This window comes from Triticum dicoccoides, chromosome 3A (genome assembly GCF_002162155.2).
Source record: "Triticum dicoccoides isolate Atlit2015 ecotype Zavitan chromosome 3A, WEW_v2.0, whole genome shotgun sequence".
NCBI classification, from domain to species: Eukaryota; Viridiplantae; Streptophyta; class Magnoliopsida; order Poales; family Poaceae; genus Triticum; species Triticum dicoccoides.
The window spans coordinates 45162863-45175009 of NC_041384.1; the positions used below are offsets into that span (position 1 = coordinate 45162863).

The 12147-nt window shown below is 42.7% G+C and overlaps 1 long non-coding RNA gene across 1 annotated transcript; it reads left to right on the top strand.

Annotated features, from left to right (window-relative positions):
• The first annotated feature begins 5033 nt into the window (after window positions 1–5033).
• On the top strand, window positions 5034–8624 carry LOC119266971. Its single transcript, XR_005132243.1, has 5 exons — window positions 5034–5315; window positions 5409–5818; window positions 6048–6389; window positions 7245–7284; window positions 8354–8624. It is a non-coding gene; the product is annotated as an uncharacterized LOC119266971 (long non-coding RNA).
• Window positions 8625–12147: the final 3523 nt, after the last annotated feature.

A 12147-nucleotide genomic window follows, 5' to 3' on the forward strand; every position in this document is an offset into this window, starting at 1 on the left:
CGGCGCACCGTGGCACAGTGCGCCATTACTAGTTTGAACTAGTAATGGTGCACTATGCGACGGTGCGCCATTAGTAGTTTTGCAAAAAAGTAAAAAATAATAATACATTAGTGGCGCACTCAACGGTTGGTGCGCCATTAGTAGTTCTAACTACTAATGGCGCACTTTGCCCGGATGCGCCATTAGTATGTTTGAAAAAATGAAAAAAAAACATTTTGTTACTAGTGGCGCACCTTGTGCCTGGTGCGCCATTAGTGTGTTACACACTAATGACGTATCTTCACGTGGTGCGCCATTAGTAAATAATAGTGGCGCATCACTTCTCTGGTGCGTCATTAGTGTCAATTTCATCTTTAGCCCTTTTCCTAGTAGTGAGCTCCAGTTTATATAGACACCGGAGGGGACTAGGGTTGTACAAAGTCGGTTACAGAGAAAGGAATCTTCATATCCGAACGCTAGGTTTGCCATCCACGCCAAGGAGAGTCCCATCCGGACACGGGAGAGAGTCTTCTGTCTTGTACCTTCATAGCCCATTAGTTCGGCCCATGTCACACAGGCAGGACGCCCAAGGACCCCTTAATCCAGTACTCCCTCAGGGAGCACTATATCATTTCTGATAAGTATATGTGAATGACATATTGTTGATCGGAAATTATGTTGAATTTTCTAGAAAACATAAAGGAGTGTTTGAAAGTAGTTTTTGAAAGAAAGACCTCGATGAAGCTACTTACATATTGAGCATCCACTACAACAAAATATATCAGTAGGTACGCTTTTCCTCAGACGCTTTTATATTTGTCCTTACATTTAGAAGTACCTATTATGTGGAGACGCTTTTTAGAACGATATGTATAGCGTCACAAATTTCACTTTTACAGGTGCATCATATTCATTATTATTTTCATGTGTAAATACATTGGAACGATTTTTGAGACGTTTTAGAATACAACGCTATGGCTAGAGAAGAGTTTAAAAATAATCTATAATCATTTCTAAGAGTAATAACATATAATCTTGTAATAGTAGGTTGCAAATAAAATCAGCTAATAAGATGGACAAAACACGGATCGAAAATGGCATGCCCATCTCTGCCCACAAACGAAACAGAAATCTCTAGAAGAAGCTCAATTTTTTTCGATGAAACACGGAACAGAAATCTCATCGCGCGCACCTCCCGGACCTTGCGTTATATAGGAGTGCGACGCAAAGGGTCCAGACGACTGGGCCAGCCCACCAGACGCAATGAGAGTTTTTTAACACGCGGCATAAAAATCCCAAAAATGGAGTAGTTGGGGAACTTGAACTCGGGACATAGCGTTGTTCAACTTCCGCTGCTAGCGAATGGAACAGAGGACTTTTGGTGATTGTTACAATCGCAAGTATTTAATAACCCATTGCAGCGGCGAGACTCGGATACATTTCTGTTTATTTTTTAAACTGCCAACAATTTTGAAATGTCAAATATTTTTTTAAATGAGAACTACATTTAATACTAGAATTGTTTTTGAAAATGTATTTTTTGGAATTCTAAATAATTTATGAAAACATGAACAAATTTTGAAATACTCATATATTTTTTTGAGAAAAAAATCCTCAAATATTTTTTAGAGTGCAATGTAAAATTGCAAACATTTCTTCAAAACTACACATTTCTTTTGAAAATAACGAATTTTTAAAAAACATGAAAATTTATTTTAGAAGGGATTTGTTTGATAACATGAAAAAAAGTCGAAAATTCAGATTTTTTTTGTATTCTCGAACATTTATTGAATATTGTGAATAAAATTGCTACAATCGCAAGTATTTAATAACCCACTGCAGCGGCGAGACTCGGATACATTTCTGTTTATTTTTTAAACTGTCAACAATTTTGAAATGTCAAATATTTTAAAAAATGAGAACTACATTTAATACTAGAATTTTTTTTTAAAATGCATTTTTTTGGAATTCTAAATAATTTTTGAAAACATGAATAAATTTTGAAATACTCATATGTTTTTTTGAGAAAAAAATCCTCAAATATTTTTTAGAGTGCAATTTAAAATTGCAAACATTCCTTAAAAACTAGATATTTCTTTTGAAAATAACGAATTTTTAAAAAACATGAAAATTTATTTTAGAAGGGATTTGTTTGATAACATGAAAAATAGTCGAAAATTCTGATTTTTTTGTATTTTCGAACATTTATTGAATATTGTGAATAAAATTGTTACTATCGCAAGTATTCAATAACCCACTGCAGCGGCGAGACTCGGATACGTTTCTGTTTATTTTTTAAACTGCCAACAATTTTGAAATGTCAAATATTTTTAAAAATGATAACTACATTTAATACTAGAATTTTTTTTGAAAATATTTTTTTTGAATTCTAAATAATTTTTGAAAACATGAATAAATTTTGAAATACTCATATATTTTTTGAGAAAAAATCCTCAAATATTTTTTAGAGTGCAATTTAAAATTGCAAACATTTCTTAAAAACTAGACATTTCTTTTGAAAATAACTAATTTTTAAAAAAACATGAAAATTTATTTTAGAAGGGATTTGTTTGATAACATGAAAAAAAGTCGAAAATTCTGATTTTTTTTGTATTTTCGAACATTTATTGAATATTGTGAATAAAATTTGAAACTCTGAACATGTTTTTGAGAACTAGCATTTTTTAAATGATATTTTTTTGGAGAATGCGAACAAAATTTATGAATGTCATAACAATTTTGGAGAGCTTGAAAAAGTAAATTTTGAACATTTTCTGTATTTATGAAAAAGAAGTGAAAAAAATTAATGAAAAAAGAGACTAAAAACAACAATAATAAGAAGCAGAAAATAAGGAAATAATAATAAGAAAGAAAACTTTATTCGATGTAGCCGCCCGTCTTGCGTTTATCACGCCGTTCACACCGGGGCGACGTCAATTTTAGTGATCTCATTGTGCCACCATGCCCTTCCTCCTTTTGGTCGACATTGTACATAGGAACATTATAATCATATTTTGATATAATTATTATTTTTATCTAATAAGCTCACTTCAAAAAATATGTGGAATAAATAATTTTTCTCCAAATGATAGGATTCCTGCTTCATTAACAAGAAAAGGAGAGTTGCTCATTTAATTGGGGAAAACTGAGCGAAAATCTAATTGCTTGGTTAATTGTGAAGAACCGGGTAAAAACCAACACAACCGCTGAGCGACACACATAAGATACCCCACCGCACACTACTCTAAAGAGAGCCTCATCGACACAGCACGGATGTGGCATCGTTATCACTCCTCCCTAGAGGCGTCCTCGCCATCCCTAACCCTGAGCCAACGACTTCGACTTCGCCATAGGCGATCATCGACCCAAACCACATTGTACAGGCCTTGTGGAGATGTATGAAGATCTGCACCAGAACTCAGCTTCCTACGACCAGACATGATAACTCTGACTCTAACGGAGAATCACGAAGAAGAACTAGGCACGACTAGTGTCGTAGACGATCATTGAACGAACCAATTGCTCCTGTCATCGTATGCCATCGAGACTCCACCACCACAACTTTGGCTTCACAGCAACAAACAAGCCGTTGGAGAAGAGTCGACTGCACCTCAACCATAGCCAAGTCTCCGATATTGCTCCCCTCATCATCGTTTCAACAGAAGCCTCGACGCGAACACTGCCATCTTCCACTGACCCAGCTCGTCAATACCCAACTCCAAAGACGAAGCACCCATGGGAGGGGGAGGATACGAAACGAAAGCGCCACCATCATCTGATCAAACTAGATCAATGGTTTCCCCCGGAGCTACAACGATCAGCGCCGGAGTGGTGTGGCAACAATACAACGATGCCTCCTAGAAGATAAGCAACGACCACGGTCGCCGCCATCGTTGGTCACGCCCACAACCAAGACAGGGCTTTCACCCAAGCTCCCAACATCACCTCATCCGCACATCATCTCACAACAACGCCCACCTAGCACCACCACCGAGCCAAATTGCAATCGAAGAAGGTCATCGTCGGAACAACCAATCGCACCTTGCGGAGGCCGCAGACCAACAACAGCCACTAGATCTACCAACCGCCGACCGAAAGTCCAGTCACTGGATGTATCACGAACCAATCCTTACCGACGACCACACGACCATGGACCAGAGATATGCCACCCAAGGCCACGAAGCACCTTCGTTTCCAGCCATGACCAGGCTCCCACGCGCGTGTGCCGGAGAACGCAGAAGATCCAACACTCGCCTGTGTGCCTCTGCTCCATCACTACGAGCCGCTCCACCACGCCACCCTCGGACTACCGCGTAGCCCGAGCATCAGCCCCTCACCACGTCGTCGAGTGACCTCACGGTGGTAGAATCTCGCCGCAGAGCCACTTGTGCTGCACCTCCCCGCAGACTCACCATGTCCCGGCCACGACCAGAGCACCATCGGGCCGCGCACACCCTTGTGAGGCCCATGCTATGCCTGATCAGACCAAGCAAAGCACCGACCACACCACCCCACACCGCCAGGGCTGCCTAGGTTGGCCGACTGCCGCCCGCACACCAGATCTAGGCGCGAGGGCCCCGGATCCGCCTCTCTACCAAAGGAGAGGAGCTTCATCCCTCCCGCACAGAACACGCAATGTCCATTTGCGGGCACTGCACGAGCCAGCCATGAGGACGCCCGCTATATGAAAAAGAAGCATGTCGCTGCCGCTGCCACACGGGCTTTCCCCGGCGTCGCACCAAGGCGGTCGTGAGAGGGGAAGACGGCAGAAGAGCCGGCTGTCGATGGTGGCTAGGTTCACCGCCTATGTCGCTCGTGTGGAGCGACGCGGGGCTAATGTGTGCTTCTTAATGGCATACATGCAAAAAATAATAACAGAGCAAATGTATGAGCATTGACCCATTTTCTAGTTGTTTTATCTATAATAACAGAAACAAATTGTCATTTTTCTAAATGATAAAAATTATGTTTTCCTGAATTTCGTTTGGAGGAAATATTTTGACCCTTGGCGCTCCTATTTGCCGTCAGAAAATATCTCCCTGTATGTATTTTCTCTCACCCACGCGGCCATCTCCCCACTTATCTCCTTCTCCAACCTCCTAATCCATCTAATGGGATCCCTCCCTGGCCAGTGATGTGCATCGCCTCCACACAGGGGCGGCAATCGATTCGTTTGGTGGCGGACTTGAGGGAGACTCGATGGGCGGCGAGCGATTTGATGCGGCGGAGGTTGGGGGACAGAGACCGGCCGGCGGGTGCCTCGGGGCTTCTTCTTCCTCGTCCACCCCTCCAGATGTGGCGGCGCATGAGGCGGCGGCGGCGGCTCTAATCCCGCGGTTCGTTCTGGTGGTCGTGATTTGGTGCGGGCGTGCCGTTCCGCTGCCCGGGCCGGCGAATCCTGACCTCTCCGCTCTGTTTCTGTCCTGCAGGTAGCCGTGGTCCCACTTCTCGGGCGGGATTTGCGGCGCTGAGGCGGCCGGCGCGACGCGAGCTTGGGGTTGTGCTTGTGCCCGCCGAGGGGCGTGGCTACCGGCCACTCAATCGGGCACCGGAGGAAGCATAAGGAGGAGGGGATGCTGCGGTGCGCCGTGATCTTATCCCGGCTGCGTGGTTAGGTTTTGGGCGAGGATGGAGGGGACGAGGGCGGCGGAGTTGGCCGGCGGCGGGGCCGGGGATGTGCAGATTAAGGTCGGAGGAAGCATCTGCTACGAGGAACATCTTCGTCTTCAAGCTACAGGTGGAATATGCCGAGCAAGCACGGGCGTGCATCCGTTCCGCCTTGGGTAGCCACCCCAGATTCGTCGTGCCCCTGCACATTGTGATCTGATCGCTCAAGCTGGTACGGAAAATCCTCGAATTCTTCTAGTGTCTCAAACTTATGTAGTAAATTGATTTCCTGCTTAATCGCTGTCAATTTTTGTTGTTCGACTCTGCAAACTGCAGGTTCCCTGCTCCGTGGTAGGAGTAGAGTAGATATTCACATCAATAAAAAAATCTTTTGAACATTGGGCGTACATACAGTTCTCTCGGTTTGATTGTTTCTCGGTTGGGTTGCGTGTTGTTTACAGATCCTGAGGAGAGGTGAAAAACTACCAGCATGTACAATGCTCGTCATGTTTGGCGTACAACCTGTTGCGTGGCAATGACGGCTTTGCAGGGCGGCGGTGTTGGCGCTGGAGACCACCTTTGGCTCGGCTCCTTGTCGCCGTTTTGCCATCCGCCCTTGCGCACGTCCCTCCTGGCAAAACTCTAGTCGTCGTGCGGGGATTGGTTGCCATCGACGTTGTTGCCTTGGAGCTACCAGCGCGTGATTTGACCTATGAAGTTTCATGCCTGAGTGCTATTTATTGGACTCACTCCACTTGATCCCAAGTGATGCGATCATACAGGACAAACAATTTCCTTTGAAGGTCTGTCTAGCCTCCTCCCTTGTCTGTTCGTAGTTGCTGCTTTCTGGCAAGCCGTACAAATTGGTCTACCACAACCCACAGCCGCCCCCCTGCATTTTGAAACAAATGGAATTAAGATTCGAAGTTAGTAGAAAATTGATAACATTTTGAGAATTGTCACATCACACAACCAAGTAAAATCATATAGACAGATGACACGAAAATGGCGCATCCATGTATTCAACAATCACATAGCATGTTCTGTTTCACCCAGGAAATAAAAAAAATAAAGATCACATAACATATTTTACTTAAATTTATTTCATCACCTTAGTGAACTAGAGAATAGAAGAATAATGTATCTTTTGTTATGAACATGAATAGTACATCTAGTTCAGCAAAGAAAAGAAAAGATAGGGAGAAAATATATGATTGTTTGAAACCAACTATTTCAGTGATAATATGCAAATATGGTAATTGTTTGCTTAATGAAATGTTCACTATATATGTGCAGAAGTAGAACAGAGTTATATAGGTGTTACCCTGGTGATTTGGCTCTGCTTCTCCTGTTTCGAAAGAGGATTTTCTTCTTTCTGCTATCTGGCGGTCCTTATCTGATAATGGCTATCGTTTGCGATTGATGATATTATCTCTTAGTTTAATTCTGCCTATAGCGAATAATTTGATTTCATTCACCGTCCATTATTTAGCTACTTCAGTGGCCTGTATACTAGCCTTGCTATCTCTAGGAGAAACATAAATGTCTAACGATGTTGCCATTCCTGGGACTGAAAAATGGTCATGTTTTTCACGCCCAACAGGTGTTACCTTTTGATAAAGCATGCACATTATTTACAATCTCTTTGTCCATTTCAGGGGAGAGCATTTCAAAGGAAGCACGGACTGGAGGTGTAAGGTTAGATGGCAAGCTATTTTGCTCATGCAGTTTGATGATAAAATTCATGAAGTCCACTTGTTTATTTGTCTCATGATTAATGGTTATTTTTTTAACTTCCAAAAATCGGCTAGCAAGTGATATACTATGATTAAACATGTCATAATCCATTGATTTATGGTCACGGTTACATTTGATAATTTATAATCACATAAATGAACTTAAATTGTTTCGGGCCTGGCATGCTAGCATTGCTTTACATTATAGTACAATGAATATATGATGGAAACAACATCGCAAGATCACTCAGCACTATAGGCCAGCACAGAAAACACACATACACTTCTAGTTTACATGACGAGTACTTCATTTGTTTGCATCATCCATGCATGTTTAGCTTTCAAAATAAATTATTATGTTGTAACAAAACCTTAATCTAAGCTGATCAAAAGTATGTGTAGAATAGGGCTGCTTCGTGCATTCCTAGGTGGTTTTCACCAAGTCAATAAGCAGGTACATATATGCTAGGTATCCAAACGGTTGTATAATTGTAGTTGGTCTAATTCTCTATGAAATTGTCCTTCTTTGCGTAAAGTGAAATCTTCCCAGTTTTATTAATAGCAAATGTTCTATTTCTTGCAAAAGTGGGATAAAACTGAAGTCTTGTTCTTTTCGATCAATTCGAGAAACAAAAACAAACCCTTGGCCAATGGAATTTTAGGGAGTAAAGATAGAACATATGTGGTTGAAGAAAACATGCTTGGAGAACAATATGTTGCAGTCTCTGTCGGTGGCTCAATCTAGGAGATGAGAACTGGTTAGACCATATGAAAAACTCCAAACAGTAGGAGATGTTGGTTATGTTATTGCTTGGCCTTCCTCACATGTAAGTATGTTTCCATACAACCATCAAGTATGCTCCAATATCCACATTTAAGATACTTTAGTTATCAAAATCTTTGTGGCTGTTTTTAGGTAAGAAAAAAACTAAGCCAACCACTCCAACGAAGCATTTGTATGATACACTTATAATTTATCAAAGAACATCTTATCTTGCACTTCTAAAAACATTGTTCATTTGCTTTTCTAGGGTGGTTCAGGATTTGGAAAGAGAGTGCATTAAGGGAGCCAGGAGTAATTGGGTAGTTCAGGATTTGAAAAGGGAGCCAGGATTAGTTTGTGAATGAACAAGTAGTGTTCCTTATGTTATATTTTAGCTTAATTGAGAAACATAGTTCTAGACTATAGGATATTTCTTATTTATTTGTACGTTCTGTATGAATGTATGTTATTATTCAGTTGTGAACTTTGGTGTAAGTATCTACTCAGCTTGCCAATTTTGATAATGCGATGTTTGCAAATGCAGTCTACGACGTGGAATGGTGCCTTCATATAATGATATTATTGAATTAATCTGCATGTGCGGCCATGTCATGATCAAATGACCGAATTTGAAATGATGAAATACAAATTCGAAATAAATCAAACCATATTTAAAGTAAAATATTTCATTTGTACGGAGTCGCTTATGTACATTTAAAGATAAATATAATGTCTCTACATGACGTGTATAAAGTACTGGGCCCATGATGAACGTATTTACACAAGCGCCTCACCTGGTCTTGAGACGCAAATGAAACATGTCTATGTGAGTAGAGACGTGATATGAGCATGTCTAACATAACGTCTCTACTTGTGTAGACACGATATTGAACGTTCCTATATAGCGTCCCATGTCATGTAAAGACGCTTAGCAAGCATGTCTACCTAGTTTGAGACGGTCTGTGGGAAGACGCTTCAAAGACGCTTTACTAAAACGACTCTACAGTTACCTAGAGGTGAAATAACACGTCCCTAGGTATGAAATTTGACGTCTCTACTGGCATTTTTTTTGTAGTGATCAAGATCTACAGAGATAGATCAAGACGCTTGATATATTTTTCAATGAGTACATACCTTGACAAGATTTTGAAGTAGTTCAAAATGGAACAGTCAAAGAAGGAGTTCTTGCTTGTGTTGCAAGGTGTGAAGTTGAGTAAAGACTCAAAACCCGACCACGGCAGAAAATAGAAAGAGAATGAAAAGTCATTCCCTATGCCTCAGCCATAGGTTCTATAAAGTATGCTATGTTATGTACCAGACCTATTGTGTACCTCACCAAGAGTTTGGCAAGAGGGTACAATAGTGATCCAGGAGTACATCACTAGACATTGGTCAAAATTATCCTTAGTGGAATAAGGATATGTTTCTCGGTTATGGAGGTGACAAAAAGTTTGTCATAAAGAGTTACGTTGATGCAAGTTTTGACACCGATCTGGATGACTCTGAGTCCCAATCTGGATACATATTGAAAGTGGGAGCAATTAGCTAGAGTAGCTCCGTGCAGAGCATTGTAGACATAGAAAAATTTGCAAAATACATATGGCTCTGAATGTGGCAGACCCGTTGACTAAAATTCGTTCACAAGCAAAAAATGATCACTCTTTGGGTGTTAATCACATAGCGATGTGAACTAGATTATTGACTCTAGTAAACCCTTTGGGTATTAGTAACATGAAGATGTGAACTAATCGCATAAAGATGTGAACTATTGGTGTTAAATCACATGACGATGTGAACTATATTATTGACTCTAGTGCAAGTGGGAGACTGAAGGAAATATGCCCTAGAGGCAATAATAAAGTTGTTATTTATATTTCCTTGTATCATGATAAATGTTTATTATTCATGCTAGAATTGTATTAACCGAAAACTTGATACATGGGTGAATACATAGACAAACAGAGAGTCCCTAGAATGCCTCTACTTGACTAGCTCGTTAATCAAAGATGGTTAAGTTTCCTAGCCATAGACATGTGTTGTCATTTGATGAACATTATCACATCAATAGAGAACGATGTGATGCACAAGACCCATCCGTTAGCTTAGCACTATGATTGTTAGGCCTCTAGCCTTTTCGCACTAACCACCAAGTGGTAATAAGTATGGGCACTCTGCGTTGTATGTATCAGCCGAAAGCTCAACGGACGTCAACGATGGAATGGCGCACGCCGGGTTGGACTAGAACGCCTCGCCTTGTATAACGGAGGCTAGGTCCGCTCACCGGCCACGTACACGACGTGCGGGATTGCAAAGGGCGATGGCCCATGACCCCTTTGCATTTACGATGTAGACCGGCGTGCTGGCCTCTCTGTAGAGCCCAGGTAGGACTGCGGTTTGTTGATCGGCTGAGGCCGGTCATGACCTGATGGTGTGTCCGACCAGAGTTGATTGAGAGTGGTGGGTAAGTTGGTGCACTCTTGCAGGGAATAAAACATATATCGATAGCTTGTCCTACGGTAACGAACGCTCGGAGTTGTATCCCGATCGATACAACTAGAACTGGATACTGGAGGCTGAGGCATGTAATGGATATGATGGCTCCGGGATCATTTCCTCGCAGGGAGTCGAGGAAGTGATCTCTGGGCGCTAATGTTACAACATGTTTGCTAAATATAAACTGCTATCCTATACTCTTCTGAATGCTGCAAGATGCTTGGAGCTGCTTGAAGATGCTAGTCTTGTTGGGAAACGTAGTAATTTCAAAAAAATTCCTACGCACACGAAAGATCATGGTGATGCATAGCAACGAGAGGGGAGAGTGTTGTATACGTACCCTCGTAGACCGGCAACGGAAGCGTTGACACAACATAGAGGAAGTAGTCGTACATCTTCCCGATCCGACCGATCCAAGTACCGAACGTACGGCACCTCCGAGTTCTACACACGTTCAACTCGGTGACATCCCTCGAGCTCCGATCCAGAAAAACGTTGAGGGAGAGTTTCGTCAGCACGACGGCGTGATGACAGTGATGATGTTCTACCGACGCAGGGCTTCGCCTAAGCACCGCTACGATATGACCGAGGTGGAAAATGGTGGAAGGGGGCACCACACACGGCTAAGGAACGATCACGAAGATCAACTTGTGTGTCATGGGGTGCCCCCTTGCCCCCGTATATAAAGGAGGGAGAGGGGTAGGTGCGGCCGGCCCTAGGGGTGCGCCTGGAGGAGTCCTACTCCCACCGGGAGTAGGACTCCCCCCTCTTGCCTTGTTGGAAAAGAAAGGGGGCAGGGACAAAGAGGAAAGGGGGGCGCCACCCCCCCTTCCTTGTCCTATTCGGGCTAGGGGGAGGGGGCGCGGGGCCTGCCCTGGCCGGCCCTCCTCTTCTCCCTTATGGCCCATGTAGGCCCAATAACCCCCGGGGGGGTTCCGGTAACCCCCCGGTACTCCGGTAAAATCCCGATTTCACGCGAAACGTTTTTGATATCCAAATATAGGCTTCCAATATATCAATCTTTATGTCTCGACCATTTCAAGACTCCTCGTCATGTCCGTGATCACATCCGGGACTCCGAACAACCTTCGGTACATCAAAACACAAAAACCCTAATTACGATCGTCACCGAACTTTAAGCGTGCGGACCCTACGGGTTCGAGAACTATGTAGACATGACCGAGACACGTCTCCGGTCAATAACCAATAGCAGAACCTGGATGCTCATATTGGCTCCTACATATTCTACGAAGATCTTTATCGGTCAGACCACATAACAACATACATTGTTCCCATTGTCATCGGTATGTTACTTGCCCGAGATTCGATCGTCGGTATCTTAATACCTAGTTCAATCTCGTTACCGGCAAGTCTCTTTACTCGTTCCGTAATACATCATCCCGCAACTAACTTATTAGTTGCAATGCTTGCAAGGCTTGAGTGATGTGCATTACCGAGAGGGCCCAGAGATACCTCTCTGACAATCAGAGTGACAAATCCTAATCTCGAAATACGCCAACCCAACAAGTACCTTCGGAGACACCTGTAGAGCACCTTTATAATCACCTA